Below are 20,669 nucleotides of genomic sequence, written 5' to 3' on the forward strand. Positions count from 1 at the left end.
CCAACACAGTAAGAGATTACCAGGAAGACAGTGGAACTGCTTCAAGGATATGCACAAAGCCTCCTTGGGGGGAGGGGGAATAATGTGGTATCCTTACTGACTTGTGGGGGTCTCTGACCTTTAACCCCTCTAAATGAAGGAGCATCTGGGAAGACATGGTAAACCTTGAGTCTCTTTGCTGCAAACACACAAGTGGATGGCACAGTAGCATAGATGGGCAGCAGAGGAGCTGGTAGCAGAGCTGCCACCTTACTGCTCCAGTCAGCTGGGTTCAATCCTGACATCTGTTATCTATGGAGTTTGAATTGTTTTCCCCAAGGAATCTGCAGGTTTTCCCTGGTGCTCTGGTTTCATCCCACAAGATGTGCAGCTTGGTTGGTTAATTGGTGACTGTAAATTACTCCAAGTGCGTAGGTGAGAGGTAGAATCTGGCAGGAGTTTGAAGAGAATGGGTTATGGGGAAAATCGGGAAGGAATTGAGCCAGCATGTTCAATGGGCTGAAATGGTCTTTTTCTATGTCATAAGGAAATGTAGAAATATGGTGGTGTGAAAATCTCAGGAGGAGCACAACATGTCCCAAATCACCCACACACCCAACTCATCAAGGAGCTCCTTCCCCACCTGTGGTAGGTTCCAGCCTCTCCAATTGCCCCAGAACCCAGAGAACTGGCACGGAAACAGGTCAGCTTGTCCTCTCACTGGGGGCTTGAGTTAAAGGAGTGGATTGACTGAGGCTGTTTTCCCTGGAGTGAAGGCAGCTGAGGGGTGAATTTAATCAGTCTACGGACTGATTGAAAACAAAGAAGCTCTTTTGTGGGGGGGAAAATGTGCTATTTGTGGTATGGGGCTGAATGAATGTATAATCTTCCAGTAGGCTAGAAACTGTTACCAGAGGAGACCACATTATATCATAGTCATACAGCACAGAGGCCCTTCAACCCAGCTCATCCATGCTGACCTAGATGCCCATTTAAGCTAGCCCCATTTGCCTGTGTTTGGCCCATATCCCTCTCAACCTTCCCTATCCATGAACCTGTCCAAATGTCTTTTAAATATTGTTGTACCTGCCTCAAACACTTTGGCAGCTTGCTCCACATATGCACCACCCTCTGTGAAGAAGTTGCCACTCAGGTTCCTTCTAACTCTTTCCCCTCTCACCTCAAACCCATGTCCTCTAGTTTTTGATTATCTTTCCCTGGCGGGAAAAAGTCCAGGCATAGATAGGGTGAATGCACCTCATAATTTTATGCACCTCCATAAAGTCACCCCTCAGTATCCTATTCTTCAAGGAATAAAGCCCTAGCCTGCCTAACCTCTTCCTATAATGCAGGCTATAGGGAGAGGTTAGGCAGGTTAGGACTTTGTCCTAGCAACATTTCTGTGAATCAGACAGTATGTAGCAGAAACATATGTAAATACTTAAATACCTTGGGATTGATCAATGAAACAGAATCAGGGTGATGTGAAATTTAAAACCAATAGGCTAAATGGTGTTTCCTGAGCTATACATCCTGCCAATGTGCAGAGCTCCCCATAAACTACTTTCCTATTGGTTTTGAGCTGTGAAATTGTACAATCTCACAGCTAGTAATGACCTGAAAATAATCCGGGCAGATTTACTGGCGAACATGGTGAATTAGGCATATTGACTTATTTGCAGGAAATGCAGATAGTGGAACTCACTTAGGCTGATGACCCTTTTGGGGGTCTATTTGGACCTGGATTTAAGATAACTGAGCATAATTAAGTAATCTTTGTATTGAATCTAATGCAATGATATTTCCAAATAAATTAACTGAAAATCAAGCATTTTTTCTAAAAATCAACTACTCTCTATTCATGAATAAATGTCATGATAACCTACACTTCAATTATTGTTACGGAGGTGAGGATGATTTTTATGTTCTGGCAGTTGTAAATACCACTTTCAGGTACTGCCAAATTGGATATAATTTCTTTAATAGAGCATAAATGAGCAATTCCTTTTCAATCCAAAATGCAATTGAAGTTCTTTTGCTTCGAGCTAATTAGAACCACCTCCTTTCTCGGTGCTTCAAAAATAAATTATTTAAAATCAATGCTTGCCAGATAATCTGGTGCCAATGAGCTTTAAGGCCGAGTTGGAAAATGAAGATTGCAAAAAAAAAAAGGTAATTGACTTTGGTCAAAATTTGAAGGAGACAAATCAGGGTCCCATTGGGCACACATAATTGTAGTGAAGCAAGGCCGTTTTTTTTTTAAAAACCTCTAATACAAGGATGAAGACATATAATTGTACTTGTAAACTTCAAGGCAATTTGGCCTGAGTTAGGCTTGTTTTGTCAGAACTATCCCTGTTTAGGGAACAACTACCTCCCTTCAACCATTTGGTTCTTGAACCAACTGGCACAATCACTACAGTTTAGCAACACTGACTACTTGATGACTTTGCATTAAAGTGGACTTTTTTGTTCTAATTGTGTTCTTTCTTGAAGACAAATTGCATATAATTTGTTTTGTTAATGCTGCTTGTATGATGCTCTATGCCTGTGCTGCTGCAAGTAAGTTCTTCATTGCACCTGTGCATACATGTACTTGTGCATGTGACAATGAATTCAACTTTGACTGTTTAGTTAAATGCCCCGAAATTATCCAGTTATCTCAAAATGTGAAGTTGCAGGACTGGGTATAAACAGGAAAAATTAGTTTGTTACTGTGATTCAGGAACAATTGAACTACCTGAATAAAGGAGTTAGTGTAATTGTTTTAGTTTGCAATATATTAAAGGGCAAATCTATGACAAAATATCTCCTATCTAGTCAGTTCAGATATCAAACCCCAGGTGCAGTTTTAAAATAGTTCAATCTGAAGGTTGAATTTTGAAATTGCCCAGTTATTATTTGACATCTGCCAAGTTTTGTCACATCAATTTCTTTGTCTGTAGGTAAGTTTGAATGTGATCAATAATCAGACCTGTCTCCTCAACCAATTTTCCCATCTGATGATGTCTTTTGTCTGAATGCATTCAATCCCTTATCTCCAAATCAGTTATTCTTGGGTTGCATTCATTGCCAGCACTTATGAGTGAAGACATATTGATTGCCAGCATTGACCAACTTGCACTCACAGCTGGCCTCTTGTACACTGACTTCATTGTTGTAAAAGCCTTGTCTTAAATTGCATCTTTGCCTTTATTTAATCCCAGTTTAAAAATTCCCCACATCCACACTCAATGGTTTCGTACTCCCCTTTCATGTACAAAGGGCATACAAACTCCATATGCTGCTTCTAAATTTTACACCAGATTAATAGAAAATGCTGTGGATTATTTCCTTTTACTGGCCATCTCTCTAAATTTTATCAATATTCTCTTTAGCTTTTGCCAATTCCTGTTGTCCCTGAGATTACAAACCACTTCATGGCCAACTTTCCTTGTGAGCAGATAGCTCATAATAATAAACTTAAACTTGCTCTGCAAGGTTTTTTTTTAAGACACCTGGACCTGCTTCCTATGTAAAGTCTCCAACAGTCCATTGTCTGTCATCTCCATCACTAACAATGCATCCTATATCACAGAAGATCCAGCATCATATGTCCAGAATGTTGGGTCCATGTGGAGACTTGGGGATCTTTTAGATATGACTTCTGTTCCTTTCACTTGTCAAGACATATTTGCTTACTGGATAACTCTTCCTTGATCCAAGGAGGTATGAGATTATCTCCCTAACCCCCCCCCTTAAGTCACCTATTCCTGCTATATCCCATTAGAAAGCTACATTGGCAAATCTGACACTGGAGCCCAGTCCACCATGGAAACTAACATCTTTCATTGACTGTATGCTTCCCACTGCCTTGGTAAAGCAGCCAACATAATCAAGGACCCCTCCCACCCAGTCATTCTCTCTCCTCCCCTCTCCTGTTGGGCAGAAGATACTAAAGCTTGAGAACATGTAGACTCAGGCAGCTTCTATCCTGCTGTTATCAGACTCTTAACAGACCTCACATACACTAAAAGACAAACTCTTGATCTCCCAATCTACCTTGTCATAGCCCTTGCACTTAATTTGTCTGCCTGCAGTGCATGTTCTTTGCAGCTACAACACTATTCTGCATTCCATTGTTTTTACTACCTCAATGTACTTGTGCGTGGCATGATCTGTATGGATGGCATGCAACACATGCTTTTCATTGTATCTCGGTACCTGTGCTGATAATAAACCAATACCATTCTAGATGTCTGGTCTTACATTACCAATGATGGCTTTTTCACTTCCAGGGATGGCTTTTCATCCTCAGCTCTGCTGCTTTAATTTCTGTAGCCAAATTTAAGAGGCATGTCTTCCTTTATGCCTCTGAGATGTGAACTAACACCAGAGAGCAATCACCATCACTGGCTTGAAAGATCTTCTAAATCCACTGGAGGGCCACGTGAACCAATATAGAACATTACAGCACAGTGCAGGCCCTTCAGCCCACAATGTTGTGCTGATATTTTATCCTGCTCTAAGATCTATCTAACCCTTCCCTCTCACATAGCCCCCTATTTGTCTATCATTCATGTGCCTATCTAAGAGTCTTAAATGTCCCTAATGTATCTGCCCCCACAACCTCTGCAGGCAGTACATTCCACGCACCCACCACTTTTTAAAAAAAAAACTTACCCCTGACATGCCCCTTATACCTTCCTCCAATCACCTTAAAATTATGCCCCCCTCATGTTAGCCATTTTCACCCTGGGAAAGTCTCTGGCTGGCCACTTGATCTATGCCTCTTATCATCTTGTACTCCTCTATCAAGTCACCTCTCATCCTCCTTTTCTCCAAAGAGAAAAACCCATCTTGCTTAACCTATCCTCAAGACATGATCTCCAATCCAGGCAGCATCTAACCAGAGTTTTGTGGAGCTGCAACATTATCTCGTGGTTCTTGAACTCAATACCCCAACTAATAAAGGCCAACACACCATGCGCCGCCTTAACAATCCTATCAACCTCTGCAGCAACCTTGAAGGATCTATGGACATGGACCCAAAGATCTCTCTGTTCCTCCACTGCTAAGAGTCCTGCCATTAACCTTGTAATCTGCCTTCAAATTCAATCTTCCAACATGTATCACTTCACACTTTTCCATGTTGAACACCATCTGCCACTTCTCAGCCCAGCTCTGCATCCTATCAATGTCCTGTGTAACCTACAGCAACCTTCTATACTATCCACAACACCACCAACCTTCATGTCATCTGCAGACTTAGTAACCCACCCTTCAACTTCCTCATCCAAGTCATCAGAGCAGGGGTCCCAGAACAGATCCCTGCAGAACACCACTGGTCACTGACCTCCAGGCAGAATACACTCCATCTACAACCATACTCTGCCTTCTATGGGCAAGCCAATTTTGAAACCACAAAGCCAGGTTTCCCTGGATCCCATGCCTCCTGACTTTCTGAATGAGCCTTCCATGAGGAACCTTATCAAACACCTTACTAAAATCATGTACACCACATCCACTGCTCTGTCCTCAATGTGTTTTGTCACATCCTCAGACTTCAATCAGGCTCGTGAGGCATAACCTGCCCCTCAAAGCCATGCTGACTATCCCAAATCAGCCTATGCTTCTCCAAATGCCCATAAATCCTGTCTCCAAGAATCTTCTCCAGTAATTTGCCCACCACTGAAGTAAGACTCACTGGCCTGTAATTCCCAGGGTTGTCCCGACTCCCTTTCTTTATCAGAGGAACAACATTTGCCACCATCCAATCATCTGGCACTACTCCTGTGGCCAGTGAGGATGCAAGATCATCACCAAAGGTGCAGCAATCTCTTCCCTTTCCATAATAATCTTTATATCCTGGCTGGCTCCAGTGACTTCTCTATCCTAATGTTTTTCCAAAGTTCAGCACATCATCTTTCCTGACATTGACATGCCCTAGAGATTCAGCCTGTTGTACACCATCCCCAAACATCCTCTCACTAGTGAATACTGAAGCAAAGTATTTATTTCAGGGCCTGGCCTACCTCTTCTGACTCCAGGCACATGTTTCTTTTATCCTTGATTGGTCCTACCCTCAGACTGTCATCCTCCTATTCTTCACATACATATAGAATGTCTTGGGGTTTTCCTTGATCCTACTCACTAAGGACTTCTCATGCTCCCTTCTAGCTCTCCTAATTCTATTCTTAAGCTCCCTCTGGGCTACCGTGTAACTCTCAAGAGCCCTGTCTGATCCTTGCTACCTAAACCTTAGGTAAGCTTCTTTCTTCCTCTTCACTAGATATTCTATGTCTCTTGTCAACCACGGTTCATCCACTCTACGATCCTTGCCCTACCTCAATGGGACAAACCTATCCAGAAGCTAATGCAAGTCCTCCTTAAACAACCTCCATATTTCTGCTGTGCGCTTCCCCAGGGACACTTGTTCCCAATTTACACTCCCAAATTCCTGCATCATAATCCCCCCCTCCCCCAACTAAATACCTTCCTATATTGTCTGATTTTGTCCCTCTTCAAGGCTATGATAAAGGTCAAGGAGTTATGGTCACTGTCTCCAAAATGCTCTCCCACCAAGTGATCTGAAACCTGATCAGGCTAATTGACTCATACCAGGTCCAGTACAGCCTCTCCTCTAGTTGGCCTGTCCGCATGCTGTGTCAGGAATCCTCTGCCCCATCTGTCCCCTTTATGCTAAGGAGATGCCAATCAATATTGGAAGTTGAAATCACCCATGACAGCAATCCTGTTATTTTTGCACCTTTCTAAAATCTGCCTCCTGATCCGCTCCTTAGTGTCTCTGCTGCTATCTGGGGGGGGTGGTGGTGTCTGTAGAATACTCCCAATAGAGTGATCACTCCATTCCTGTTTCTGATTTCCACCCAAACTGACTCAGTAGATGATCCCACCAGGACATCCTCCCTTTGTACAGCTGTGATACTGTTCCTAATCAGCAAAGCCACTCCCCTACCCCTTTCACCTCCCTCCCTATCCCTTTTGAAACATCTAACCCCCAGAATATTCAACAGTTATTCCTGCCCTTGTGACATCCAATTCTCTGTAATGGCTACAATGTCATAGTTCCCTTCATTGCTCTAACCTCATCACCCTTGTTCCTGATACTTCTTGCATTAAAGCAGACACTTCAGCCCATCCAACTGACTGCAATTTTGCCTTTTCAACTGCCTATCCTTCCTCAGTCTTTCTGCACTCTGCATCTGCTTGTACACGAAATGCACCAACCTCTGACGTATCACTCTGGTTCCTATCCCCCTGCCAGACTAGTTTAAACCCTCCCCAACAGCTCTAGCAAACCTGGGGAATGTCCTCTCCCCAGGCCAACATCCACAGCACTGAAGCCCGAATTGCACTCCACCACTGGACAGGACAGTCATCTACAGACCTGATACCAGACTCCTGAAACAGGCACTCTATCCCAAGCTCCATCATGAGAAGTTATCTGGAAGATTGGGGAAAAAATGTGATTGACTTAGGTCCAAAGGTGTAAATTCAAGGATGTTCTCAAAGCCTCCATTGGGGGGGGGGGGGGGGGAATAACTGACGCCTGGGAATCCCTAGTCCATGTCTACTCAAAATGGAGAGGGAGTATTTGGGATGGCACTGATAACCTCCAATCCATGTGTTGGGAACATGTGGAAGTCCAGTGTAAATGGTAGGAACAGCACAATGCCTGTCAAACTACTACCACTCACCCTGTCAGGAATTCCCCTGCCCCATCTGTGGTGGGGTCTGCAGGTCCAACATTAGATTCTGAAGTGGTGGGTGAGGTCAAAGTGCAGGAGAGGAAGAAAGCAGTCCTCAACCCCAGGGGACTACCTAAGAAGCCAAATACACTACTGTGTCATACAGTAGTAAAAGGGAGGCGCAGAAGAATGCAGATGCTGGAATGTGGAGCAAAAAATGAGCTCCTAAAGGAACTCAGTGGGTTAGTGTCTGTGGGTGGGAAATGGACAGTCAATGTTTTGGGTTGTCAACCATCATCTGGGTACTACTGAGTCTACCATTGTTAAGAACAATGCTTTCAATAATGAAGCGTCTCCTGTGACCTGTCCCCCACCCTTTATTCTCCAATCACAGGTGCAAGTATTTCATGGTAGTGTAGCATAATGCTTTACAGTGCCAGTGACCTGGGTTCAAATGCGGCCACTGTCTGTAAGGAGTTTGTACGTTCTCCCCGTGTCTGCGTGGGTTTCCTCCGGGTGCTCCGGTATCCTCCCACATTCCAAAGATGTACACATTAGGAAGTTGTGGGCATGCTATGTTGGCACCAGAAGCGTGACACTTGCAGGCTGCTCCCAGAACACTATGCAAAAAGATGCACATCAAAACACAGTGAAATACATGTGACTAATAAAGATATTAAGTGGCCAGTGGGCTTTTTTTTAACCTTGAAACATTGCAATTATCTTCATGGTTGTTTACTTCACCTCTCCTGTCAAACTTCTGCTCTTGACCTCTCCACCTACACCCCTAAAATTTGCCTTCCATCCAATTTTAACCTTGTATCACACAGTAACTTCTCCTTCACCTCCTCCACTGCTGGCACTGGTTTTATCTCCTGCACCAGACCCTTCTCAGGCTGTCCTGAGTCTCACCCCAAACAATTCATGTTAGTTCACCCATTCCTTCCTGCAATGCCCACTAATATTTACACTGGCCTTGCATGAATTTCAACCAGTGGATTTGTCAGGAGTTTTCTTTTGGGTCAAAAGCCAAACTGGATTGTAAAATAACAATCAAGGGTATGCCTTTCCACAAGTGATTTTATGAGAAAGACACAATATGAGAGTTTGTTATTGGTGTATTATTGTCACAGTAACAAGAGTGAAAAACTTTTGTTTTGCATGCTATCCAGACAGATTATGACATAATTACATTGAGAGTGTAAATAATGCAGAATATAGTGTTGCACTTACAGAGAGAGTGCAGTGCAGGTAGACGAAGTGCATGGTCCACGACGAGGTAAATTGGAAGATCAGGAGATCAAGAGATCATCATTTAGTGTGAGAGGTCCATTCAAGAGTGATGACAGTAGGATAGAATCTGTCCTTGAGTCTGGTGGTTCGGGCTCTTAGGCTTTAGTATCTTCTGTCTGACTAACTCCAGCAGGTCACACATGCTTTGAACCTTGAATGAAACAGCAAACAGATGGAGTGTATTGTATACTGCAGGGCAGTTCTTCTGGCAAGTGTGTTCATTTTTGCCTCACTTGAGCTACAGAGAGACCTGATGCCATTTCCTTCAATAGATGTTTTCAGCATAGCCCCAGAAGTTTAAAGTTAATCATTAACATAACTATCAATTGATTTCTGTAGTGATAGAGTTGTACAGCACAGAAACAGGCCCTTTGGCCCAACTGGTCCATGCCAACCAAAATGCCCATCCAAGCTCATCCCATTTGCCAGCATTTGGCCCGTAACCTTCCAAACCTTTTCCATCCATGTACCTGTCCAACTGTCTTTTAAAATTTGTATTGTACCTACCTCAACCACTTCCTCTGGCAGCTCAATCCAAATGCACATCACCCTTGTGTAAAGAAAGTTGTGTCTCATTCATATTAAATTTTTCCCATCTCACTTTCAAACTCTGCTGTCTAGTTCTTGATTCCCCAACCCTAGGCAAAAGACTGAGTGTATTCACCCTATCTGTGCCCCTCATGATTTTATATATGTTCTATTTATACACACTTGATTTTATACATATTTCTTTGAACTAAGATCCTGAGGGATCTTGACAGGGTAGACATGGAAAGGATATGTCCTCTGGAGAGAAGATCTAAAACTGGGGGTCACTGTTTAAAAATAAGCGATTGTTCATTTAAGCCAGAGATGAGGTGAAATTGTTCTCTTTCAAAGGCTGATTAGTCTTTGGAATTCTCTTCCTCGAAAGGAAGAGGAAATGAGTCATTGATTATTTTTAAGCTAGATATTCTTGGTAAGCAAGTGGGAGAAAGGTTATTGGAGATAAACTGTAATGAGGTTACAATCAGATCCTCGACGACCAGATTGAATGATGGAACAGCCTTGAGCGGATGAGTTGCCTTGTCCTAGTCCGAACTACAACATTTGTATGTTCAGCTAATTTAATAATTTAGAATCATGGAACATAAATCACACATTGTATGTCAAAATCTAGTGCAAAAATATTAATTATTTGAGAAATCAAATTTTGAATATTTAATCATTTAGATTTTGCTTTTAGAATTTAATGAAGAATTGTTGCAGGAGATAATCAACACATTGACTGATACTGAAAATGACTTGGACCATCGTAGGGCTAACTGAACATACAACAAAAGTAAAAATCAGTCATGTTTACTACATCAGAAAGTATCAATTCAAGCCACTGTTCCTTCAGATGTATAACCAGGGATGCAATCAGCAATCTTTATTGAGCATGATCCTCAAGTAATTTACAGTAACTCCCAATGACGTTTCTTCTGATGTTCGAGAATTCTTCACTCGCATTGATGGTCACAAATAGCTGACAGTGAAAAAAGCCTCAACGACCATGGCCAACACCTCAAACATGAAGTTGGTCAGCCCATTACACATTAGTAGAGAAATACTGAAGAGTGCAATCTGGTTACTCTCTCAAATATTCAATGGGACAAGTAATCTGTGCGAACTGTACATCAAACTGCATTCACATTTTTTTCCTGTGAAGTACCTTAGATGGTTTTGCGATATTATTAGTGCTATTTAAATGGAAGTTGTTTTTGCTTAAAGTTATTGATATGTCTGCAGAAGGAAAAGCTGAGAAAAGGCTAAAATAGTTGCAAGGCAACAGCACAGCAGTTCAACACTTTAACCTATAATGTAGTGAAGCATAAAGCCAAGTCAAAGAAGGGGATATTAGGCAGGATGGCAAAAGCTTGGTGAGTGAGATGGTTATATCGCCATTCAACCTGGAGGGAAACTCAAGACCTGAAGGTTTGGAAGAAGGGAAGGAATGGAAGTGGAGGGAGGTTTGCCTTAATGGTAAAGGACCATGCAGCAGAGGACATATTTCTGTTTTGAAGGGAAATAGTCCCGACCCAAAGCATCGACTGCCCATTTCCCTCCACAGATGCTGCCTGATCCTCTGAGTTCCTCCAGCAGCCTGCTTTTTGCTCCAGGTTCCAGCATCTGCAGTGTCTTGTGTCCCCATTGAAATGAAAGTGCATTGTATTAAAGGATCAATATCCAAGCTATCTACTAGTCTGGCACCAGCAAGGACCCAAGGATGCCAGATTACTGGAGTTTCAATGCATTTCTTATTGAAGTATACATGTATAGAAGTGTACAGCATAACAGATTCACACGTGTTTATGAATTACACATATACATGTCTGTATGTGTGTGAAGACATGGGAGTGAGAGTGAGATTGAATAATATGTAATTAAATTAAAATCACAAACCAAATGGTATCCTGCTTGGAACTTCATTTCGTATGCAGAAAGACAAAGTACATAGAAGTGCCACACTTTTGCCGACACTAAGACTAATGATCGTTCTGTGACAGATCTTTTCTGATTCCAGAAATTATTATGAATTCAATTATGTGCTTCTGTGAACAGACTTGGCATGTGCTTCTCACATTAAAGATCCTGTGTAAATTCAAGATGTTGCATCATTCTGGCCCCTTTTCATTACCCCCTCACTGCCCACATTTTGTTGATGTTGCATTTATAGTATTTGAAACAATGCCATTTCCCAGTAGTGCCTCTGAAAAGAAATGAAAGAGATGGTAACATTTAAGTATTTTAATATTCAAAGAATGAATTGAATTTCACAGTAAAATGTAAGTGACTGCATTACATTAAGTAGAGAAGGGCGCAATGTTACCAAGTAGGCTCTTAATTTAAAATTCAAACTTGATACAAATAGAAAATCAGATTGTTTGCAATTTTGTATATTAACATGTTTTGCTTTTAGTCACGTCTCCAATGGATATGCTTTTGTGATTGATGGTTAATTTCACATGAACGGGGAACTGTATATAACCTGAGCAGTCACATCATCTCAAATTCAATAAAGGAAGGGAACTACACTTATTGGTGTCTGCTAGTTGCTGTTTATTATGCATCAAACCTGCTGAACAGAGGCAACTGGGACCAGACCTTTAGTGTACAACACTCCCTAACATAACAGCTCGAAGCCACACTCCAGTGAATGTGAAGAGTACAATGTACTCCCCATTAATGATAAGTCGTGACGAAAGAACGCCAATAACTTCTCTGTGACAGATTTCCTGATCCTTTCAGGGGTATGAGAATGTAGTTGGAGCATTTTTTACTTCAAGTCAATGCAGATTTAACTCTTGTGTTTGTACCTTTCAGTAAATGGCATTCCCCATCATGCCAAAACATCAAAGTCAAGGTTGGGTTTATTGTCACGTGTACAAGTACATGTGTGCACAGGTGCAATGAAAAACTTACTTGCAGCAGCATCACAGGCACATAGCATCAGATAAGCAGCATTCACAAAAAAAAATAATTAAACATAAATCATACACAATTTTTACAAGGAAGAACAATTAGAAAAAAGAAAAAATCCATTTTAGTGCAAGGTGATCAAAACGATCATAGTGTTGCTAAACTGTAGTGATTAGGGTTGTGCCGGTTGGTTCAAGAACCAAATGGTTAAAGGGAAGTAGCTGTTCCTGAACCTGATGGTGTGGGACTGCAGGCTTCTGTACCTCCTGCCCGATGGTAGCTGTGAGAAGATGGCATGGCCCGTATGGTGGGGATCTTTGACAATAGATGTTGCCTTCTAGAGGCAGAACCTCATGTAGATACTACCAATGGTGGGGACGGATATGTCTGTGATGTATTAATCTAAGTCCACTACTCTCTGCAGCTTCATATGTTCCTGCACATTCAAGTTTCTGTACCAGACCATGATGCAACCGGTCAGGATACTTTCAACAGTACATCTGGAGAAGTTTGGTAGAGTGTTTGGTAACAATCCGAACCTCCTCAACCTTCTAAGAAAGTAAACACGCTGGTGCATCTTCCTTGCAATTGCATCTGTGTGCGAGACCCCCTTTTTAACTTTTTAAATTAAAAATTATTAGAAAATCAAAAACAGATTTGATTCCACAGATGCTGGAAATCTGAAACAAAAACAGAAAATGCTTGAAGCACTCAACAGGTCAGGCAGCATCGGTGGAAAGACAAACAGAGCTAAAGTTACAGGTTGAAGACACTTTGTCAGAATTGGGGAAGTGAGAATACAAGTTAGTTTTAAGAGAGAGTGGGGGATGGAAGGATAAAATAAAGGGAAGATCTCTGACGAGATGGGGCCAGGATTGCTGCAACGATATGCAGTTTATGAAGCCATCTGGTTGAAGTTAGAGAAGTAAACAAAGGGACTTGTTAAAGCTGTAAGATGCAGGTCAAAGCTCATGCGGAGAATTGAAGTCAAAAGAAGAATGTTGGAAATACCCAACTGCTTAGGCAGTGTCCACGGAGAGAGAAAAACTGAGACAATATATCAGATGAAAAGCAGAACTGACCAGTCTGAAACAAACAGAGGAGGCAAATCATCTGAAATTATTCAATTCAATATTGAGTTCCAAAGGCTGCAACGTGCCCAGATGGAAAGTGAGGTGGTTTCCTCGAGCTTTCATCTGGCCTTGTTGATATAGCTCAGAGCAGGAATAGGATGAAGAGTTAAAGACTCTTAAATCTCATTTTTGGGCCACTGTTGAAAGAACATAGAACAGTGCAGCACAGGAACAGGCCCTTTGGCCCACAATGTCTGTGCCGACCATGATGTCAAATTAAACTAATCCCATCTGGCTGCACATGATCTACTTCCCTCCATTCCCTGCATATTCATATAAAAGTCTCTTAAATGCCACTATCATATCTGCTTCCACCACTATCCCTGGCAGCGTGTTGCAGGCACCTACCACTCTCTGTAAAAACTTGCCCCGCACATCTCCCTTAAACTTTTCCCCTCTCACCTTAAATGCATGTCCTCTAGTATTTGACATTTCCACCCTGGGAAAAAGACCTCGACCATCTACCCGATCTCTGCCACTCATAATTTTACATAATTCTACCAGGTCGCCGCTCAGCATTCAATGCTCCAGTGAAATTAATCCAAATTTGTCCAACCTCTCCTTATAGCTAATACTCTCTAATCCAGGCAACATCCTGGTGAACATCTTCTGCACCCTCGTCAAAGCCTTCACACCCTTCCTGTAATGTGGTGACCAGAACTGCTCACAATACTCCAGATTTGGTCGAACTAAAGTTTTATACAGCTGCAACATGACTTGCCAATTCATATACCCAATGCCCCAAATGTTTTGTCAAATCATCTCTCTCTAAGCTTCTGACCTGGTGTTCCCGACCTACAGAGCTGAAGTTATTCAGGCGTGATCAAAGGCAACTTGCATCTCGTGAAATGGATTTGGTGTCTGCTTGGTGATGTTTGTGATGATATTTACAATTCAGGATTTTAATGAATGGCATCTCTAATAGTGAATCCAGCCCTTGATATTCACTCATAGCCCATGGGTGTATCAATATGCCAAGTGATCTGAACAATATTCAGATACTAGATCATACCAGATAACTGTCACACACAGTGGGGCTGTCTGGAAATTTAAACTTGATCACTTGTTTTTGGTGGGTGGACTTTAAATACACATTGTACACACATCCTTAGTCCTGTTTTCTCTTGATGTGCTAAATGATTATTAATGGCTACATGCCCTTAGTCACACACCTTAGCAAAATGAGTGACTACCACTCATTAAGATTTCTTTCTTTATTAGTCACATGTACATTGAAACACACAGTGAAATGCATTTTTTGCATAGAGTGTTCTGGGGGCAGCCCGCAAGTGTCGCCATGCTTCCGGCGCCAACAGAGCATGCCCACAACTTCCTGACCTGTACGTCTTTGGAATGTGGGAGGAAACCGGAGCACCCGGAGGAAATCCACGCAGTCACGGGGAGAACGTACAAACTCCTTACAGACGGCGGCTGGAATTGAACCGGAGTCGCTGGCGCTGTAATAGGGTTACGCTAACCGCTACACTATCGTGCCTGCATGCCTGCAGAAACAATGTAAGCAATTACTTTGCAAAGGAGTCAAGTGGGTTCAGTGGTATCACTAACATCCGGGTCAGATAGTTCTGGGTACCATTGTGGCTGCTAAGTTAAGGTTGTGCCTCATATCCGTGCCATCACTAAGACAGCTTATTTCCACCTCTATAACAATTTAAACTTGCTTCAACTCATCTGATGTCGATTTTATGCACATAATTTACATGCAACTATCCTCCACTCATTGCTTGTTTGCTTCATTGGGACAAGTTGCTGTAGTTTCGCTTCTTCCACTGTTTAAATAGCTGTTTCCAGAGTAAATTGACTTTATTTGCTTGAAAATAAATTGCTTGCTGTGAGTCATGTACCCTACTACATCGCTACCTGATGTAACGTTGGCAATAAATACACTGTCTGAGATAAAATGTTTGCTTCTTGCACTGAAACAGTGAATGTTCTACGGAGTACTTCAATGGTTGTAAAACATTTTGGGATGTCATGAAGACATAAATGATTATAAACATGTCTTTCTTTCCAAATATTTCTATTGTATGGTAAATTTGACATGTGACTCTCAAACTGCCTCTCCATTATTTCCAGCTTGACAGAAATGAGTGTTAGCTTTGAAAAAGAAACAATGAAAGCAATGTGAAGTGTCAATGCTACAACAGATGTATAGAAAACTTGCAGAAGCATCACTGAGTTTAATTCTATAAGGAATGAGAGAAGCATTACTCACTGTATGAGAGATTTAATTTCCTTTCATAATTCTGACAAGGGTTGCCACAACACTTGTAGATATGATATTCTAAATACAATTCCAGAATATAACTTTTTTCAATGAATATTGCAAGCTTACTCCCAAGCAGCTGCCCGGAAGTAGCTTCAGTGAACATAAAAACATAAGAAATAGGAGCAGGAGGAGGCCATCTGGCCCATCGAGCCTGCTCTGCCATTCAGTAAGATCACGGCTGATCTGGCTGTGGACTCAGATCCACCTACCTGCCTTTTCCCCATAACCCTTAATTACTTCACTATGCAAACATCTATCTAACCATGTCTTAAATATATTTAATGAGGTAGCCTCTACTGCTTCCCTGGGCAAAGAATTCCACAGATTCCCTGCTCTCTGGGAAAAGCAGTTTCTCCTCATCTCTGTCCGAAATCTATTCTCCCGAATCTTGAGGCTATATACCCTAGATCTAGTCTCACCTACCAGGGGAAACAATCTTCCTGCCTCTATCGTAACTATCCCTTTCATAATTTTATATGTTTCTATAAGATCCCCTTTCATTCTTCCGAATTCCAATGAGTATAGTCCCAGGCAATTCAATCTCTCCTCAAAGGCTAGCCCTCTCATCTCCGGAATCAACCTGGTGAACCTTCTCTGCACCACCTCCAAAGCCAAGATAAGATCAGATATCTTTATTGGTCACACGTACATCGAAACACAGTGAAATGCATCTTTTGCGTATTGTTCTGGGGGCAGCCCACAATTGTCGCCACGCTTCCGCTGCCAACATAGCAGGCCCACAACTTCCTAACCCATGTGTCTTTGGAACGTGGGAGGAAACCTGAGCACCAGGAGGAAACCCACACAGACACGGGGAGAACATACAAACTCCACACAGTGGCCAGAATTGAACCCGGATCACTGGCACTGTAATAGGGCTACGCTAATCGCTATACAACCGTGTTTGGTCTAGTGCATAATTTTACCAAATTCCTTTTGGAAGTCCAGAAAAGTATCATTCATTGAGTCCTCCCCAACCACTATTAGTAAACCCACCAAATTTTAACTGGAATAGACAGGGGTGATGTACACTTCAAGTTTATCTTAAGTCCAGTTAGCTCAGATCTATTCAAATGCTCACTATCACTGGTCATAAATTGTAGTAGCCTCTGCAACAGATATTAATGGCAGGGTAAAAGTCAATGCAGATAAAATTATTTTGAAGTTGTTCTTATGTACAGCCTGCATGATGACTACTTGATAACCACATACTGTGTTTTGCCTGAACTCATACACTTTTGTTCAGATTTAATACAACCATAATAATGGAAGATATACAGAATTACTTTGGACACAGGAATTTTGTATTTAGCCAAATTTTGCTCTGTTGAAGATGACTTATTGTTGAAGAGTTGACACAGCTGGCAGAATGTGTAGGCCTTGCTCTTCTTCATAATCAATGATTTCTATTTGCGCATGTTCCACCCCACATTTTCTTCTGCAGTTGGTTCAGTGGTCCCTCCAATCGATGGCTTTTTCAACAGAGCCGAATACTTCAGGTCAACTCCGTAAACACGTTTGCATGCTGTTTAATGCATCCATTGCTGTGCCTTCTACCACATCAATCATGCAGAGACCCAGAAGAGATGGCACGTGGTTCGCTGCTGCAGATTGAACTGCTATTGCTCCACCCATACTATGACCAATCAACAGAATTGGGGGAGCATCTGCACCATATTGTCTGTCAATTATATCTCCAACATCTCTGGACATGGTTTCTGCAAAAAAATCATCACCGTTTACAACTTTTGTATCACCATGGGCTCGCAGGTCTACTGCCACAATCCTGCATTTAACCCGACTGATGATCACGGAAGAAAACACTGCCCAAGAGAAAGCTGAATGACAATGTAATAACAAGAGGACAGGCCCATCAGATCCACTTCTGTAGATTCGAAAAGAATCGTTACTTGTTCCTCTTGTAACTATAATATCGTCCATGGTTTCGAAATATTGGTTCCAGGGCACAGGTGAAAAATCCCATTTTCTTCCAGGGCCCATCTTCATTTTAGATTCTGTTTGAAGACCTAGTGGCACTGGTGGTCGTGAAGGCAATTTGCTCAAGAACTTCTCTAAAGAAGACATGTTTTCAGATGCATGAAGCAAAAAAAAAGTTAATCCCTCTCATTCTTCTGAATTCCAGCGAGTATCGTCCCAGGCGACTCAATCTCTCCTAAACCCCACATATCCAGAATCAACCTGGTGAACTCCCTCTGCACCACCTCCAAAGCCAGTATATCTTTCCTCAAGTAAGGAGACCAGAACTGCACACAGTACTCCAGGTGCGGCCTCACCAGTACCCTGTAAAGTTGCAGCATAACCTCCCTGCTCTTAAATTCAATCCCTCTAGCAATGAAGGCCAACATTCTATTTGCCTTCTTGATAACCTGTTGCACCTGCAAAACCAACTGTTTGCAATTCATGCACAAGCACTCCCAAGTCCCTCTGCACAACAGCATGCTGCAATCTTTCACCATTTAAGTAATAATCTGATCTAGTTTTCCTTCCAAAGTGGATGACCTTGCATTTACCAACGTTGTACTCCATCTGCCAGACCCTTGCCCACTCACTTAACCTATCTATATCTCTCTGCAGACTCTCCGCATCCTCTGCACAATTTGCTTTTCCACTCAATTTAGTGTCATCAGCAAACTCAGATACGTTACACTCGGTCCCCTCTTCCAAATCGTTAATGTATATCGTGAACAGTTGTGGGCCCAGCACCGACCCCTGCAGCACCCCGCTCACCACTGATTGCCAGCCAGACAAACACCAATTTATCCCAAATCTCTGCCTTCTATTGGTTAACCAATCCTCTATCCATGCTGATACATTACCCCCCAACTCCATGCATCCTTATCTTATGGATAAGTCTTTTATGTAGCACCTTATCGAACGCCTTCTGGAAATCCAAGTATACAACATCCACCTGTTCCCCTCTATCCACTGCGCTCATTATATCCTCAAAGAACTCCAGTAAGTTTGTCAAACAAGACCTGCCCTTCCTGAATCCATGCTGTGTCTGCCTGATGGAACCACTTCTATCCAGATGTCTTAATGATAGCTTCAAGCATTTTCCCAACTGCAGACATTAAGCTAACTGGCCTATAGTTATCTGCCTTTTGCCTACATCCTTTTTTGAACAGTGGCGTGACATTCTCTTTCTTCCAATCCGCAGGGACCTGCCCAGAGTCCAGATAATTTTGGTAAATTATCACAAACACCTCTACTATAACTTCTGCCATTCCTTTCAATACTCTGGGATGCATCCCAGCAGGACCAGGGGACTTTGTCTACCTTTAAGCCCACTAGTTTGTTCATCAGTACCCCTTCAGTGACAGCGATTGTTTAGAGGTCCTCACCTCCCATTGCATCCATAGCATCTCTCTTTGGCATGTTAGATGTGTCCTCCAACGTGAAGACCAACACAAAATAGTCGTTCAAGGCCTCAGCCATTTCCACATTACCCAAAATTGATTCCCCCTTCTCATCTTCCAAGGGACCTATGTTCACTTTAGCCACCCTTTTCCGCTTTAGATCATTATAGAAACTTTTACAATCTGTTTTTATATTTTGTGCTAGTTTACTTTCATAATCTAGCTTCCCTTTCATTATTGCTTGCTTAGTGTTTCATTGTTGCTTTTTAAAGTTTTCCCAATCTTCCAGTTTCCCGTGACTCTTGGCAACTTTGTATGCATGAGCTTTCAGCTTGATGCCTTCTCTTATTTCCTCAGTTATCCAAGGCTGGCTCTCCCCACCGTAACTGCCCTTGCTTTTATCTGGAATATACTTCTGTTGAGCACAATGAAAGATTTCTTTGAAAGATTGATCAACATGTATGGTCATGCATATGAACATGTGATACACCACCATACAATTTAGAGTTATAGATTCATAGAGTTACACTGAACGGAAACAGGACTTCAGCCCTACTTGTCCATGGTGACCAAGATGCCCTCTTGAGAGAGTCTCATTTGCCTGCATTTGGCCCATGTCCCTCCAAGCCTTTCCTATCCATGACCCTGTCCAAATGCCTTTTAACCGATGCAATTGTACCCACCCCTGCTCTTGTCAACCCTCCTGGTTATCTCTTCCAAAATAAAACTCAATTAAATTTGTGAGAGACAATTTCCGACACACAAAACCACGCTATCCCTGATCAGTCCTTGCCTTTCCAAATCTTGTCTCTCAGAATCCCCTCCAGTAACTTACCCACCACTGAAGTTAGGCTCGCCAGCCTGTAGTTCCCTGGCTTGTCCTTCCGGTCCTTCTTAAAGGCACAGCAATAGCCACCTTCTAGACTTCTGGTACCTCACCCGTGGCTAAGGAAGACACAAGAGTCTCTGCCAGAGCCCCAGCAATTTCTTCCCTTGCTTCTCACAATGTTCTAGGGTACATTTAGTCAGGTCCCAGGGATTTATCCACCTCGATGCGCCTCAAGACTGCCAACACAACCTCTTTTATAGTATCGATGTTTCAGCACATCACTGTTCTCTTTGAATTCTCATGAGCTTCTCCATGGTAAATACAAACGGGAAGTATTCACTTAAGACCTCACCCATTTCCCATGGCTCCACATTTGGGAGAGAAAGGAAAGAGAGGAGAAATAGGGAGGGAAGAGAACTGGGAGTTCCTCATTGACCACTTTGACAGCTGTGGAATTTAAATGCAATAGTTAAACAAAATCTGGAATGGAAAAAGTAACTAATCTCAGTAACTGTAACCATGAAACTGCCAGTCTGTTGTAAAAACCCATTTGGTTCATTAATATCCTTCAAGGAAGGAAATCCCCCATCCTTATGGTTTGACCTCTATGTGACTCCAGACCCACCAATATTATTGGCA

At 42.3% G+C, this 20,669-nt stretch overlaps 1 pseudogene; it reads right to left on the reverse strand.

The window, feature by feature from the left end:
- Positions 1 to 17,273: 17,273 nt before the first annotated feature.
- LOC127584323 (protein phosphatase methylesterase 1-like) lies at positions 17,274 to 17,909 on the reverse strand (annotated as a pseudogene).
- Positions 17,910 to 20,669: the final 2,760 nt, after the last annotated feature.

The sequence above is a fragment of the Pristis pectinata genome, chromosome 2 (assembly GCF_009764475.1).
Source record: "Pristis pectinata isolate sPriPec2 chromosome 2, sPriPec2.1.pri, whole genome shotgun sequence".
In the NCBI taxonomy this organism is placed as follows: Eukaryota; Metazoa; Chordata; class Chondrichthyes; order Rhinopristiformes; family Pristidae; genus Pristis; species Pristis pectinata.